The 14,893-nt window shown below is 33.8% G+C and overlaps 1 pseudogene; it reads left to right on the top strand.

Moving 5' to 3' along the window:
- Positions 1-861: 861 nt before the first annotated feature.
- Positions 862-1,488, top strand: LOC116479909 (high mobility group protein B3-like; annotated as a pseudogene).
- Positions 1,489-14,893: the final 13,405 nt, after the last annotated feature.

The following is a 14,893-nucleotide window of genomic DNA, read 5'->3' as shown; positions in this document are numbered from 1 at the left end:
TATATCTAATGAAACAAAATGCAAGGAAGGGAAAATATTAGATATTTTTCAGCCTTGTTATCTGGTTTAGTCAACTTTTTTGTCAGGGGCTGAACTATTGATCCAGTTCATACTACAAAGAGCCTTCTTTCTGCCTCTTGTGGACATTTTTGTTTGTGCCTGGAGGCCTCAGCTTTTCAACTTTGGAGGCAACAATCCCTTCCTCCCAGGGAACAGCATCTTGATATGGTTAATCTCCAGGTGGTTTTGCTGTCTTCTTAGTGGCATTTCAGTCCTTTTCACTATGTCTGGGTAAGTGGATCTCATGTTGGTCCATCATGCACAAGTTCTACTTGACTAACAAGATCTTAAGTGATACAATAATTTCTTAGCTAACAATTAAATTAGTACCTCTAAATTTTATTAAAAGCAAAATATTGAAACCAAACTAAAATGAAAACAAGAACCTTAATCTCTACATTTTATACACAATTAAAATTAATTCAAAATGGATAATAGAACTAAATGTAAGAGGTAAGTCTATAAAAATTCCAGTAGAAAACAAGAGAAAATCTTCTAGACCTTGAGTCAGGCAATAAGTTCCAATAAAACTACAGAAAAGAACTGTTAAAAATGTTATAAATTAGGTGTTTTCAAAGTGAAACTTTTGCATCTCTAAAGAAATAAGGATAGAATTAAAAAACACCAAGGATGAGAAAATAATTGCAAATAATGTATCTGATAATGGGCTGTTATCCAGTATCAGAAGACATTTTGTTTTCAAAAAGGCAAAGGATATGAACCGGTATCTCACCAAAGAAGATGGATGAATGGGAAATAAGCACATTAAGAAAACATTTGGTGAGACTAGTGAACAATACAGTCAGGATGGCTAAAGGTCACCCCAAGAAACCAAAGGGCAAGATGTCCGCTTATGCCTTCTTTGTGCAGACGTGCAGAGAAGAACATAAGAAGAAAAACCCAGAGGTCCCTGTCAATTTTGCGGAATTTTCCAAGAAGTGGTCTGACAGGTGGAAGACGATGTCCGGGAAAGAGAAATCTAAATTTGATGAAATGGCAAAGGCAGATAAAGTGCGCTATGATCGGGAAATGAAGGATTATGGACCAGCTAAGGGAGGCAAGAAGAAGAAGGATCCTAATGCTCCCAAAATGCCACAGTCTGGATTCTACCTCTTCTGTTCAGAATTCTGCCTCAAGATCAAATCCACAAAGCCCGGCATCTCTATTGGAGACGTGGCAAAAAAGCTAGGTGAGATGTGGAATAATTTAAATGACAGTGAAAAGTAGCCTTACATCACTAAGGCGGCAAAGCTAAAGTATGAGAAGGATGTTGCTGACTATAAGTCGAAAGGAAAGTTTGATGGTGCAAAGGGTCCTCCTAAAGTTGCCCGGAAAAAGGTGGAAGAGGAAGATGAAGAAGAGGAGGAAGAGGAGGAGGAGGAGGAGGAGGAGGAGGAGGAGGAGGAGGAGGAGGAGGAGGAGGAATAAAGAAACTGTTTATCTGTCTCCCTGTGAATACTTAGAGTAGGGGAGCGCCGTAATTGACACATCTCTTATTTGAGAAGTGTCCGTTGCCCTCATTAGGTTTAATTACAAAATTTGATCATAATCATATTGTAGTCTCTCAAAGTGCTCTAGAAATTGTCAGTGGTTTACATGAAGTGGCCATGGGTGTCTGGAGCACCCTGAAACTATATCAAAGTTGTACATATTTCCAAACATTTTTAAATGAAAAGGCACTCTTCGTGTTCTCCTCACTCTGTGCACTTTGCTGTTGGTGTGGCAAGGCATTTAAAGACGTTTCTGGCTTTTTTATTTATTTATTTTTTTTTGTAAGGTGGTGTTAACTATGGTTATTGGCTAGAAATCGTGAGTTTTCAACTGTATATATCTATAGTTTGTAAAAAGAACAAAACAACCCAGACAAACTCCTGATGCTCCTTGCTCGGCATTGAGGCTGTGGGGAAGATGCCTTTTGGAGAGGCTGTAGTTCAGGGCGTGCACTGTGAGGCTGAACCTGTTGACTCTTCAGGGGGCATCCGTTTAGCTTCAGGTTGTCTTGTTTCTGTATATAGTGACATAGCATTCTGCTGCCATCTTAGCTGTGGACAAAGGGGGGTCAGTTGGCATGAGAATTTTTTTTTTTAAGTGCAGTAGTTTTTAAACTGTTTTTAAACAAACTGTAGAACTCTTCATTGTCAGCAAAGAGTCACTGCATCAATGAAAGTTCAAGAACTTCCTGTACTTAAACAGGATTTGCAACATTCTGTTATTTTTTTTGTATGTTTAGAATGCTGAAATGTTTTTGAAGTTAAATAAACAGTATTACATTTAAAAAAAAAAGAAAATATTTGGCATTATTAGTAATTAGGAAATTGCAAATTAAGACCACAACATTAAATCACTACATGTATACTGGAATGACTAACATAAAAAAGACTGACGATGCCCAGTGTTGGCAAAGATTTGGAGGAACTAGAACCCTCATACACTGCTGTAAAATAGCACAACCACTTGGGAAAACACTTTAGTGAACTCCTATAAAATTTAAAGTATACTTCTACTCTTAGATATTTACCAAAAAATGAATGAAGCCATTTGTCCATCCAAAACTTGTACACAATTGTTAATATTAGCTTTACTTATAAAAGCCAAAGCCTGAAATCAATCTAGATATAAATAATATATAACTTATATTACATATTAAAAATATTTTATATTGTATTATGCATTATATAATTTATGTATTATATTTATTGTATATAATATATATTTGTAAATATTTATATAATAATACACATTTATTATGTAAACATATATTCTGAGTGAAAATATATATATAGTCTGGAAGAAATGAGTACAGACTACATGAATCTATTGTGTAAAATTTGAGCAGATGGAATTAATCTGTTATTAAAAGAAGCAAATAAGTTATTCTCTAGAAATGAAGTTGGAAAAATAAATGGATTACAAAGGGATACAAGAAAACTTTCGGAAGTGATAGAAATTGTTGCCATCTTAGTTGGGATGATTTCATGGGTATATACATATGTCAATCTTTTCAAATTACATACTTTAAATGCTAGCATTTGATTGTATAGGATTTTTTTCTCATTTTTTATCTTTGTTTTGAACAAAATAAACAATGTGGTATGAAATTTATAATGCATGTAAAAATAAAATATAAGGCAGGATTGAAAGGACAGGAGAAGAAAATAAAAGTATATTTTTTCACTAATATAAAGTAGTATGATATCATTTTAGTGTCAACTTCCCTCTGACCACCCCCTCACTCCATAGCGCCACACTGAGCTGACTATACTGACCAGATCTACCAAATATTTCAAAAATAAATAACACCTATTCCACACTAATTCTTCAAGATAATAAGAGAAATATCACTTGCTGGTTCATTTTATAAGACCATCATTACCCTGATACTAAAACCAGAAAAATCATTGTAAGAAAAAGAAATTGCAGATCAGTGTTTCTTCCTTCAAAACATAGATAAAATTAAACCTCAACAAAATTTTGACAATTGAAATTGGATAATATATAATGAAGATTATAAGCAATGAGATCAAATATGTTTTAACATGAGAATTAAATGTTAAACATTTAAAAATTAATAAAGGTTCCTCACAAAAACCTGTAGCATCAATTCAATACATGCAAAAAAAATTTGGTGAAATTCGAGACAATTTTGATAAAAATTCTCAGCTAACCAGAAATAGAAGAAAACTTGTTGGGCCTGGTAGAGGACGCACATGAAAAATCTAGAAGTTAATGATGAAAGACAGAATATCTTTTCATTAAGTTCAGGCACAAGAAAAGGATGTTTGCTCTCCCAAATTATATTCATTATTTCACTACAGATCTTATCTAGTGCAATAAGACTAGAAAAAAATAATAAAATGGAAAAAAGAAATAGAAACAAATGTAACTGTCTTTACTGGCAAATGATATGATTGTCTATGCAAAAAATATTCTGAAGGAAACAAACTGTTAAGGCCCTTTCTAACCCCCAGTATGCAACATTAAATGCAGATGAATCTTTGCTTATTGAGACAACGTCCATAAATTCAGCCTTATTCCACTTCTTGTTTCTTTCACCATTATCCCATACCCTCGGCATCAATTTCTAAAAAATGTTTTCTGATTTCTGCTTGTATAAATTAGAAACTCAAGTCGTTCTTTTGGAGTGTAGTGCACCTCCTCATGGGTTTCACATTGCACTTCCCTTTTAGGTACCTGCATGGCCCTGATTCTAGATATAGATCTAAAAGCGAAGAGAGGTGATGGAGGTGGGTCAAGGCAATCAACATTGTCTTGCATGAACACTGCCTCAGGGGAGACCCTTATAGTTTCTTCAGGCAATGCAGGGTTAATCCCATCAGGTGGAGGTGGACAGGGCAATACTGCAGTGGGAGAAGAGACTTCAACCACTTGGAGGGAGGAGATGCCTCTGCCACTGTGGATGGGGAAGCTACTCCTGCAAGGATTAGGAAGCTCACTTCTGCTGACAGTTTACAGGCCAAGTACATTGAGAGCAGCGTGCCTGCTTCCACTGGGTTTAGAAAACCTCTTGCACTGGCAAAGAAAGCTCACCAGAATTTAGGGGCTCAGTGTCTCCAGTTTCATCAGAGCCTTTCCACACAACTCCATCCCAATTCATAGGATATCTTTGTTTCCTGGTCAATGTCCTCATTTTGACAGTAAACACTGCAAGGCTGGGAGTTCAACTTGCATTGTTATTCAGCATGTTGAAAGATGAGATTTTGATTTAAGGCAACTTTAGCTCTATAGCTAAGAGATAAGGATCTACTTTCAGGCCCACATACAAGACCTTAGCTTACTTGTGTGGCATTTGGGGTGGAAATTTGAATCTCTGAGCTCATCCTTTTCTTGAATCACTTTGTCCATCAACCTTAGGAGCAAGCCGTCAAAATCATTATATTAATTAGTTTTTCAAAAATGTTACAAAGTATTATTTAAAAATGTTACCAGCAAAATATTACTAGCTCCTTGCTTTATAGAAGGGGTTACCTATGACTATGTAACACAGATATTTTGTGTATCTCTATAACCAGACCAAGCCATTGACTATCAGTGCTCTCTTTACTACTGAAAATTTAATTATTAGCATCTTTAAATTTAATTAGATTATAGACCCAATACCAAAAACTCCAAAACCAAAGAAAACTCATTGTTAACATTCACCTTCTTTATAATCACCCCCAGTACCAAAATCTGTTTTAGTTAGCATTCAGCATTCTCCAGACACACACACACACAAAATACATATAAAATTATAAAATTTATTATGAAGAATTGACTCCTGATTATGTCTGCGAAGTTCCACAGTATGCATGCCCTTTGCAAGCTGGAAACTCAGGAAAGCCAATAGTACAATTCAGTTTGATTCCAAAGGCCTGAGATCCAGAGGAACTGATGATGTGAATCTCAGTCCAAAGGTAAAAAAAAAGATGAGATTAGATGTCTAGCTCAATTTATGCAATATGGGCAAAACCAAACAAACAAAAAGGCAAATTACTCCTTTCTCTGCCTTGTGTTCTATTCAGGCCCTAAAAAGATTGACTGATGTTAAACCACTTTAGTGAGAGCAATTTAAGTTACTGAGTACAATGATTCAAATGCTAATCTCGTCTGGAAACACCTCACAGACTCACAGAAAACAGTGTTTAATCTGGACACCGCTAGTCCACTTAAGTTGACACATACAATTAATAATCACAGAAAGATATAGAATATATCAGTAATAATCATGGTGATATCCCTAAACCTATCCCTTTTTCAAAATAACGGTAGGACAGATATTGTTGGTGCCCAGCCTTCTTTCTTCTCTGTCTTGTTAGTTTCTGACCACCATCATTGACACCTGTTTATCTGAGGACATTTAACAAAGCTTTGAAAAAACATTTTGTCAAGCCAGAACAACAGATCTGAAATATCAGGATACCAACCACTTCACATCCCAGCAGCCCTAAACATCCCTGAAAAGAAGTTTTGTATACACTCTATGCTCCCTCACTCTACCATTCAGTGGTATAAGTGGGTCACGTATTTTACATCATTTCCTAAAATTTCCGCATGGACTTAGCACCCCATAAATAGAATTGAACATGAAATTTAAGACGTACTATTTTTAATAGGGCTATTATACATTTGTAAACTGTCAACTGTTAGCATTAATAAAATTGATATTGTTCTATTATCAGGAGACATAAAAGTGCTCTAAGACTCTGTAATGTAACATCTATCTGGTTTAGTTTAAAAATCATTTATTCTATAATTTGGGCCTCAGAAACCATTACCTTCAAATATGACACTTTGACATGCTGAACTGAAAAAAAAGCTTCAAAATCACTCTGACATTCTCCCTGCACCCACCCCTTCCCTTCCCCACCCAGTCTCAGTGTCTTTCTCAGTCAAAGCACAGGATGAAGTTTTTCTCTAAAGTTCTCTTATCTGCTTAAAATCTGGATCATCCAAAGAAGAAAACAAGTATCTCTGTTCCCTATCTTGAGTTTCCATTAACTGAACCCTTATCACACGAAGAAAGACAGAAGTTTGTCAACACACCTGGATAGATTTCTGTCTCACATCATTGTCTGCTCTGCTGGTCCAATAGACTTTGTCCCAGGCCAGTGTATGTTCTTCAAGTCCATTGAATTCCTCTAAAAATCATGTACTATCCTCCTAAAATTATTCACACTTCCCCATCCCTCTTTCCATGAATAAGAAGGGTATATAAGCATCTGCACCTCACTGGGTGGTAGGGTAATCACTCCCTGATTCTCACCCACTCACGTACGTGAATACATTTATCTGCTTTTTGTCCTATTAATCTGCCATTTGTCAGTTGATTTTTAATGAACCTTCAGAGGGTGGAAGTGTAGGAGTTAAAAAAAAAGAAAGAAACACAAAAAGGGGCTCAACAGTCAAAGACAGGTTTATTTTGGAGAATAAACATGAAAGGGGCTTCTGGCCGATTTTGGTCAAAAGCCTTCTCTCTTACAGACTAAGGGTATTGAAGGGTTTAGGGAGGGAGAGCTTTTCTCAGGCTCGGAATGTTTCTGTGTGGAGGAGAGTTTTATTGTGGGGTTGAAATGTCTCTGGTTGGAGGAGAGGTTATCTCAAGGTTGGCATATTTCTGGTTGGAGGTGGGTTTATCTCAGGGTTGGAATGTTTCTGGTCAGAGATGTCACTTGTGATTCATGGGCATGTTGACATTAGCCATTAGGCTGATGTTTTGGGGCTGGATTTAGGGTCCCTAAATTGGTAGTATTTGTCCAAGATGGTGATGCTCCTGCTCTTTTGGCAAGGAGAAGTTTTCCCTTGGTCCCTACACATTGAAGACCCAAATCCTGCTTGTTTTTGGAAGACTTGATAAAGTTGTATTTAATGTGACTAGGGAACATTAATCAGATGCAAATTTTTTGACATTCATTTCAGTATTTAAAGAGGCTATAGAGTTGGAAGAAGCCAAGAAACATGAAGTTTTAGTTGAAAAAACTATTAACCTTAATGTAGATTTTAGAGTTTTGCCTGTGATGATTTTCCCCAACTGACAATCTATTTATTCCTAGGAGGCTTGATTAGATCTTTAATTAACTCAATCTGGAAATGCAGTGACCTCTAATTAAATTAAATTTTGTTTCTCCCGGCAGGAAAATAATGAACCTATTTAAATAAGTTTCACAGCTATGCAAAATCAAAGCCAATTAGAAGCTAATAATGAAGTATGTCAATAGGTGTACAAACTAGAAAAAAGGAAAGCTCTTGTCTATCTATCAAAATTATGAGGTTTAAAAACTTGATTACTATAAATGAAGCAATCTGTAAACATACATATGTACTGAATGTTAATAAATGAAATTTATCCTTTAGAAAAACACATCAGAAAATAATAAAAGTCCTAATTATTTTTCTGAGTGATTTCCTTCAAAATCAATTTAGTTTGCTTTTGCTTGAAACACTTTTAAAAGTTTTGTTTTTGAATATCTTCCAAAATTAGTATAAATCACATTGCAAACTCAACTATAAATAGTCATGCTGACTATGTATTCCCTTTCTGCTATATGATTTTAAAATGTATGTTTAAAATATGAATAAAATTCTATGTTCCATGATTAATATGTTATTCAAATATGTTAAATAATATGAAGACCTCCAATAAACAACTGTTAAAATAATATCAAAGGGATATATGAAACTTGGCCAGAAACTATATGCTAAATGACATGCTTCGTTTTAATTCTTATGAACTTGAAAACATTAATGTCTTAATCTATTTTCTGCTGCTGTAACAGAGTACCACAGATTGAGTCATTTATAAAGAAAAGAGATTTATTTGGCTCCGTGGTTCTGAAGGTTGGACAGTCCAAGATTGAGGGGATACATCTGGTTGTGAGAGCCTTCGTGCTACATCATTACATGGTGGAAACTATCACATGGTGAGAAAGCATGAGCGAGAAAGAGAGAAAGACAAAGAGAGAACAAATTGGGTCAAATTCATCCTTTTTAATCAGGAGCCCACTTCCATAAAAAGTCACACCCGGATAGTAGCATTAATACATTCATGAAGAGAGAGTCTTCATGACCTATTCACCTTTTAAAGGCCCTTCTGACACTCTTACATTGACAGTTAAGTTTCAAAATGAGTTTTGGAGGGGACAACTGAACGATAGCAATTAATGAATATTTCATTATAAATAGTTTTTATAAATACTCATTATAAAATTAAGAACTTTCTCCAGGTGGTGCATATTGTTTGACTATTTTGAACAGGTTTATTTTATTCTTTGATTGTAAAAACCACATGTGATCATTTAAATAAAATATAAAACAAATATACTAAAACATTAATTTCTTAAGTTTACACCCCAGATATATTTCCCCTATTTAGTTAATATTTTTACATATTTAGTTTTTGTTTACAGAACTTTTTCTTTTGATAAAATTCATACAAATATAATTCAAATATTTTACATTTAAATTTTGTGAGTTTTGACAGATGCATATACTCACAGCTCCATTAAATTGTAGAATATGTTCATCATCCTAGATATTTTTTATCCTCCTTCCCAGCCAACTCCATTCCCATTCAGAGACAGACCTTCTTTAAACAATTCTGCCTGGGCAATTTGTCCATACTTGGAATATTTTTTTTACTTGTTTTTAAAAACATTTCTGAGCCATGTCTATACATCCATAAATTTCGAGTCAACCTATATATCATATGCACATACAATTAGTTTATACACATTCAAGTTTAGGTTATTTTCTGTCTTTAGTTATTATAAAAACTATAATTAACTTTATTTTTATTTTATACTATAAATTTTTTAAAGAGACACAGAGTCTCACTATGTTGGCCATGCTAGTCTCAAACTCCTGGCCTCAAGCAATTCTCCTGATTTGGCCTTCCAAAGTGCTGGGATTACAGATGTGAGCCACCATGCCCAGCGTAAATAAATGTATTTTTATAATAACTAAAAACAAAAAGCAATTCAAACTTGAAAACATACTATATAATTTGCAGATACCATGATGAACTCACTTTACCCAGACCCAGACAAAACAGGACCAGGAAGGTGAAGAAGCCTGAGATAAGAATGCATACATGTCTGGGATAGGAACGATTTCCAAAAACTTTCTCAGAAAAGCCCAATAAACCCTTTCACATCCTGCATGCATCTCCCACGTTGGACAGGTGTATCACTGCACGTTCTTAAGGCTGCAGTAATTCAGATGAGACGCCCTCAGAAGAACACTTACCCAGGAATGGCATCTCTACTAACAAACTGATTACAACTCTGGCTTTGAGCCTCTGGAACCAATGAACTCTGCTTCTAAACAGATTTTTTAAGCCTCTCCCTTTTTGCTAATCTTCTCTTTACCCTTCTCTCACCCAGTGCACTAGTGGGTTGCCATTCTGTGCATTCTGGATTATAATCCTTATTTCTCATTCCTGAGTACACTCAACATATTTGAAGATAGTTTTCTCTGATGTATTTTTTAAAGTTGGCAATACATATCATACAGAAAGTTTTCCTTTATGAGATAATATTGAGTTTCTACTTCCCGTAACACAATATTAAGTGTAGTTTATAGTGATATACCTTTACTCTGTGTTTTACATATTTATTGATAGGGCATGTGGTATATTAAATAAAAAACTATTTAAGAAGTATATATTGGGTAGATGTTTGGCATATTAATAAATGCATTACCTGTCCTTAAGATTAAATTAACAAAGTCAAATTATAGTAGATAACTTTCTATGTAAGAAAACATGCTGCATTAATAATTAATTATCAGATTTACTTAAAGACAGAAAATAAACATTATGATGCATCTTCATAATAATTTGCCATATATACATAGTTATGCTAAGGGGACCAAGAAGTTTTAGTTTCCTCTTAGCCATATTTATATAAGTCAAATGTGTTTCTAAAATAAATTTATTTGAATAGTAACTATTAGTCATGCCAATACAAAGTGAACAACAATCTTACGGTTATGTGAAATAAAAATGTCCTCAGTAGAAATTAACTCAATAAACACATTCTACCTTTGACTTCAATTCCAAAACAAAATATATGTGTGTAGTTTGGGAGTCACCTGATGCAACAGTTAAGATCATGGGCTCTGGAGTGAGATGCATTGAGATACTAATTCTAGGTCAGCTAATTAATAGTCTTGTAAATTTGAGCAAGTAACTTAATATTTAAAACTTTAGCCATGTCATTTATAATACAGAGACAACAATAATACTTATACTATTGAATTTTGAAGTACTTTATGAAACATGCAAAAATACACATGCAAAATACTTTATTAGACCTGGTATATTGTAGAGGCTTAATGTTGTAATAAGCTATTATTGTTCATTATAATTATCATCATAATTGTTATTATCATCAAGATCATGTTAATATCAGAAGTATCACTAATTTTACTGCTAATAATGGAAATAAATGCAGTTATTGTCTGCATTTTCAGTAATGCATTGTTATATCTAAATATACATCTTCATGATGGAAATAAATTTGCTATTCTTATCATTATTATTTTACCAAAAACTACAATTTTATCATACTCAGGAACTAGAGTGTAGCTTCTCAAGTAACCATCAGGTTGATATTCATAATTACCAATTTCTTGCATTTTAAGTAGTTTTTATATTAATTATTAGTTTATAATGAAAGCTGTCTTCTGTAGCATTTTTAGTTATGATTCCAAGTTTTATCCTTGTGTTTCATTGTAGCCGTAGTTTATTTATTTCCACCCCTTTATAATATCCTATTCTAAGGATATAGCAATTTAATCATTAATTCCTATTTGATTAACAATTTCATCTTCATGTCATTTCTCTCTTCTCCCATTTTACTCTGTGTAAGTCAGGAGAAGCCAGGCCACTCCTACAATTCTCTGCTTAGAGTTTGCTTCAGCTGAATATCCAATTTCATAGCTCACACAATTTACTTTATGCCAAGTTCTTTGACACTTTATAACAGGGATACCCTTTCATCCAGTTTTCAATAACATGTTCCTCATTTATGTTTGAGACCTCTTCAGGTGACCTTTGCCATCCATATTTTTATCAACAATTTGTTCAGAATTACTTAGATATTCCTTAAGAAGGCTGACACTTTCTCTACAGTATTCTTCTTTTCTCTCTGAGCCCTCACCAGAATCACCTTTAAATGTTTGCTCATAGCAATGCAGGCCTTTTGCAGCAAGCATTTTAAACCTCTTCCATCCTCTGCTCATCACCCAGTTCCAAAGCGTTTCCACATTTTTAGGTATTTTTTTTTAACCTCAGCACCCTCACCTCTTATTATCAATTTATGTCTTACTCTGTTTAGACTGTTATAACAGAATACCATAAACTAGGTGACTTATAAACAATACAAATGCATTTCTCACCTTTCTAGAGTATGAGAAGTCCAAAATGAAAGCTCTGGCAGATCTGGTGACTGGTGAAGGCCCACTTCCTCGTTCACACATGGCTGTCTTTTCACTGAGTCTCCACAGTACAAAAAGAATGAAAGAATATATATATATACACATATATATGTATATATATATACATATATATGTATATATATATATGTATATATATGCAGTTATGCCTCCTGGCAAGCTCACCATAAATTGAAGATATTTTAAATAGGAAATACATGTAATATACCTGAGCTACAGAACATCATAGCTTAGCTTAGCCTATCTTAAAAGTGCTCAGAACATTTACATTAGCTCACATTTGAGCAAAGTCATCTAACACCAAGCCATTTTATTATAAAGTTGAATACCTCTTGTAATTTATTGACTACTGTACTGAAAATGAAAAACAGAATTGTTGCATTGGTACTCAAAAAGTAGTTTCAACTGAATATGCACCACTTCAGCACCCTTGTAAACTCAAAAAAGTCAAGGGGAACAATAGTACACTGGAGACCATCTATACAATTAGAAGTCAGTGCATTTTGGCCTGGCACAGTGGCTCACACCTGTAATCCCAGCATTTCGGAAGGCCAAGGCAAGTGGATCACTTGAGGCCAGGAGTTCAAGACCAGCCTGGCCAACATAGCAAAACGCTGTCTCTACTAAAAATAAAAAAAATCAGTGGGCATTGTGGTGCACACCTATAATTTCAGCTACTTAGGAGGCTGAGGCACACATGAGAGTGGCTTGAACCCGGGAGGGGGAGGTAGCAGTGAGCCAAGATTGAGATCATATCACTGCACTCCAGCCTGGGTGACAGAGATTCTGTCCCCACAAAAAAAAAAAAAAAGTCGGTGAATTTTATCATTGTATGATTCAGATGGATTCAGAAAGAGGCCTAATGATAGGCCTAATGTTTCATAAATATACGTTTACAGTTTTAAAAATCGTGGCAAAACAGCATTTTTATTTGAAAAACATATCATGAATCAAAATGATAAGAAGGATTTAAAAACGTGAGGGTCATGCGTAGCTCTCATAATTACTTGTGATATTTAAAACAGCAAACTTTTTGCCTTTCTATATTTCTAAAGTATAATTGTTCTAATTTAGTAATTTTAAGGAATTACTGATATAATTGTTTCTCATTATCCATGGATTCCACATCCATAGATTCAATTAACCATGAATAAAAAGTATTCAAAGAAAAATTGAAACTGTACTAAACATGTACAGGCTTTTTTTTTTTTTTGGTCATTATTCCCTAAACAGTATAGCATAACAACAATTTATATTGCATTTACATTGTGTTAGGTATTATATGTAATCTAGAGATGATATAAGTATATGAGAGGATGTGCACAAGTTATATGCAAATATTACACAATTTATATAAACGGGCTTGAACATCTGTGGATTTTGGTATCCACAGAAAATCCTTGAACTGATCAATCCCCCATGGATACCAAGGGATTACTGTTCTTAATAAGTTATATGTTAATTAAAACTTTGTAGTAACAGTTATAAAATATTATTTCTCCAATAGTAAAATATTAGCATATTAAAAATAACACTACAATGACATCCAGCTACTGTATTCAATATATGATTTGCGGGCATGGAAACTAATTCATTATAAGCATGGAAAGGGAATTTCAGTGTCTTACCCATTTGTTTTTCTTCTTTGTATTTATTATAAATAAGGTTGATGTATTGCTTGCAGCTACTATTAATATTAAATATTTGATGGATTACATTAAGCTAACCCTCTCTGAATTCAATCATTCTTCTTCTGAGCAGTGTAGAAACGACTTACAGTTTATTAGAGACAAAACAAAAGACAGGATGTAATTTGAGTACAATTTTAAGGAAAAGAATTCTACTTGTGGATCAAAATGTATACCTTTATTTTTCTTTTAAAGATTTTATTGGCTATTTATTGCTATGCTTGAACTTGATATTTCATATTAATAGATACAGATGTTGAGGGGGCATACATTTAATGGGTATGTCTGTGAGAAGCAGTGGTTAATTATCTAGTTGAAGGTCTATATATTTATACATGTTTTATCAAAATGTTTTATGTTCTATGAAACTTTTTTTCTGATTTCTGAAGAACTATACTCTGAACTTCATTTTTAAATGAAGCAAATTTAGAAGAGACTCAAAATAGAAGAAAATGAAATTGGCTATATTATTATCAGACAAAAAAGGAAGAATAAATATTTAATAGTGTTTTCAAAACCACTTTCTTGAGGTATGATTGGCATACAAAAGGCTGTGCATACTTAATAAGTATAACTTTATGAGTTTGTAGTTAATTATACAACCATAAGCCTACAATCTATTGGAATAAAGCCAGTGATGATAAGAAATCACATCTCTTTTATTAAATCATATGTTAAGAACTTAAAAGTGAATAACAGGGTTTTCAGTTCTGAGCAAAAATTGATATAAATATACTTTAGCTGTCCCATTCAATGAATAAAACCATACAAAATTATTCAAAAGAAATATAGCAGCTATTTGAGAACTTTGAAAGTAGATAGCAGCTAGTAAATAACTAAAGAACACCATGACTTAAAGCACCATTGAACGTGTAGTGATTTACCATTATTTTCCTGTCTGTATCCCTCAGCCTCAATCTAATGCAGTCAGAAATTTGGAAGTGAAAGCAGTGGCACAAACAGACACCATAAAATCTCCTTAAGTTTTTCTTCTCTTTTCTCCCTTCTTTGAAAAAATAAGAAACTCTATATATAATTTAAAAATAAATGAATAAATGAATGAGTGAATGAATGAATGAATAAATAAATTTTTAGAAGGTGACCTAAAACATTAGATAGATACATAGATAAATATCTCAAAATGAATTGCTTACTTATACCTAAGCAATAGGTAGTTAGCAATAGGAATAGGG

The sequence above is a fragment of the Hylobates moloch genome, unplaced genomic scaffold (genome assembly GCF_009828535.3).
Source record: "Hylobates moloch isolate HMO894 unplaced genomic scaffold, HMol_V3 SCAFFOLD_3, whole genome shotgun sequence".
NCBI classification, from domain to species: Eukaryota; Metazoa; Chordata; class Mammalia; order Primates; family Hylobatidae; genus Hylobates; species Hylobates moloch.
This window is presented reverse-complemented; position numbering and strand designations above follow the sequence as displayed.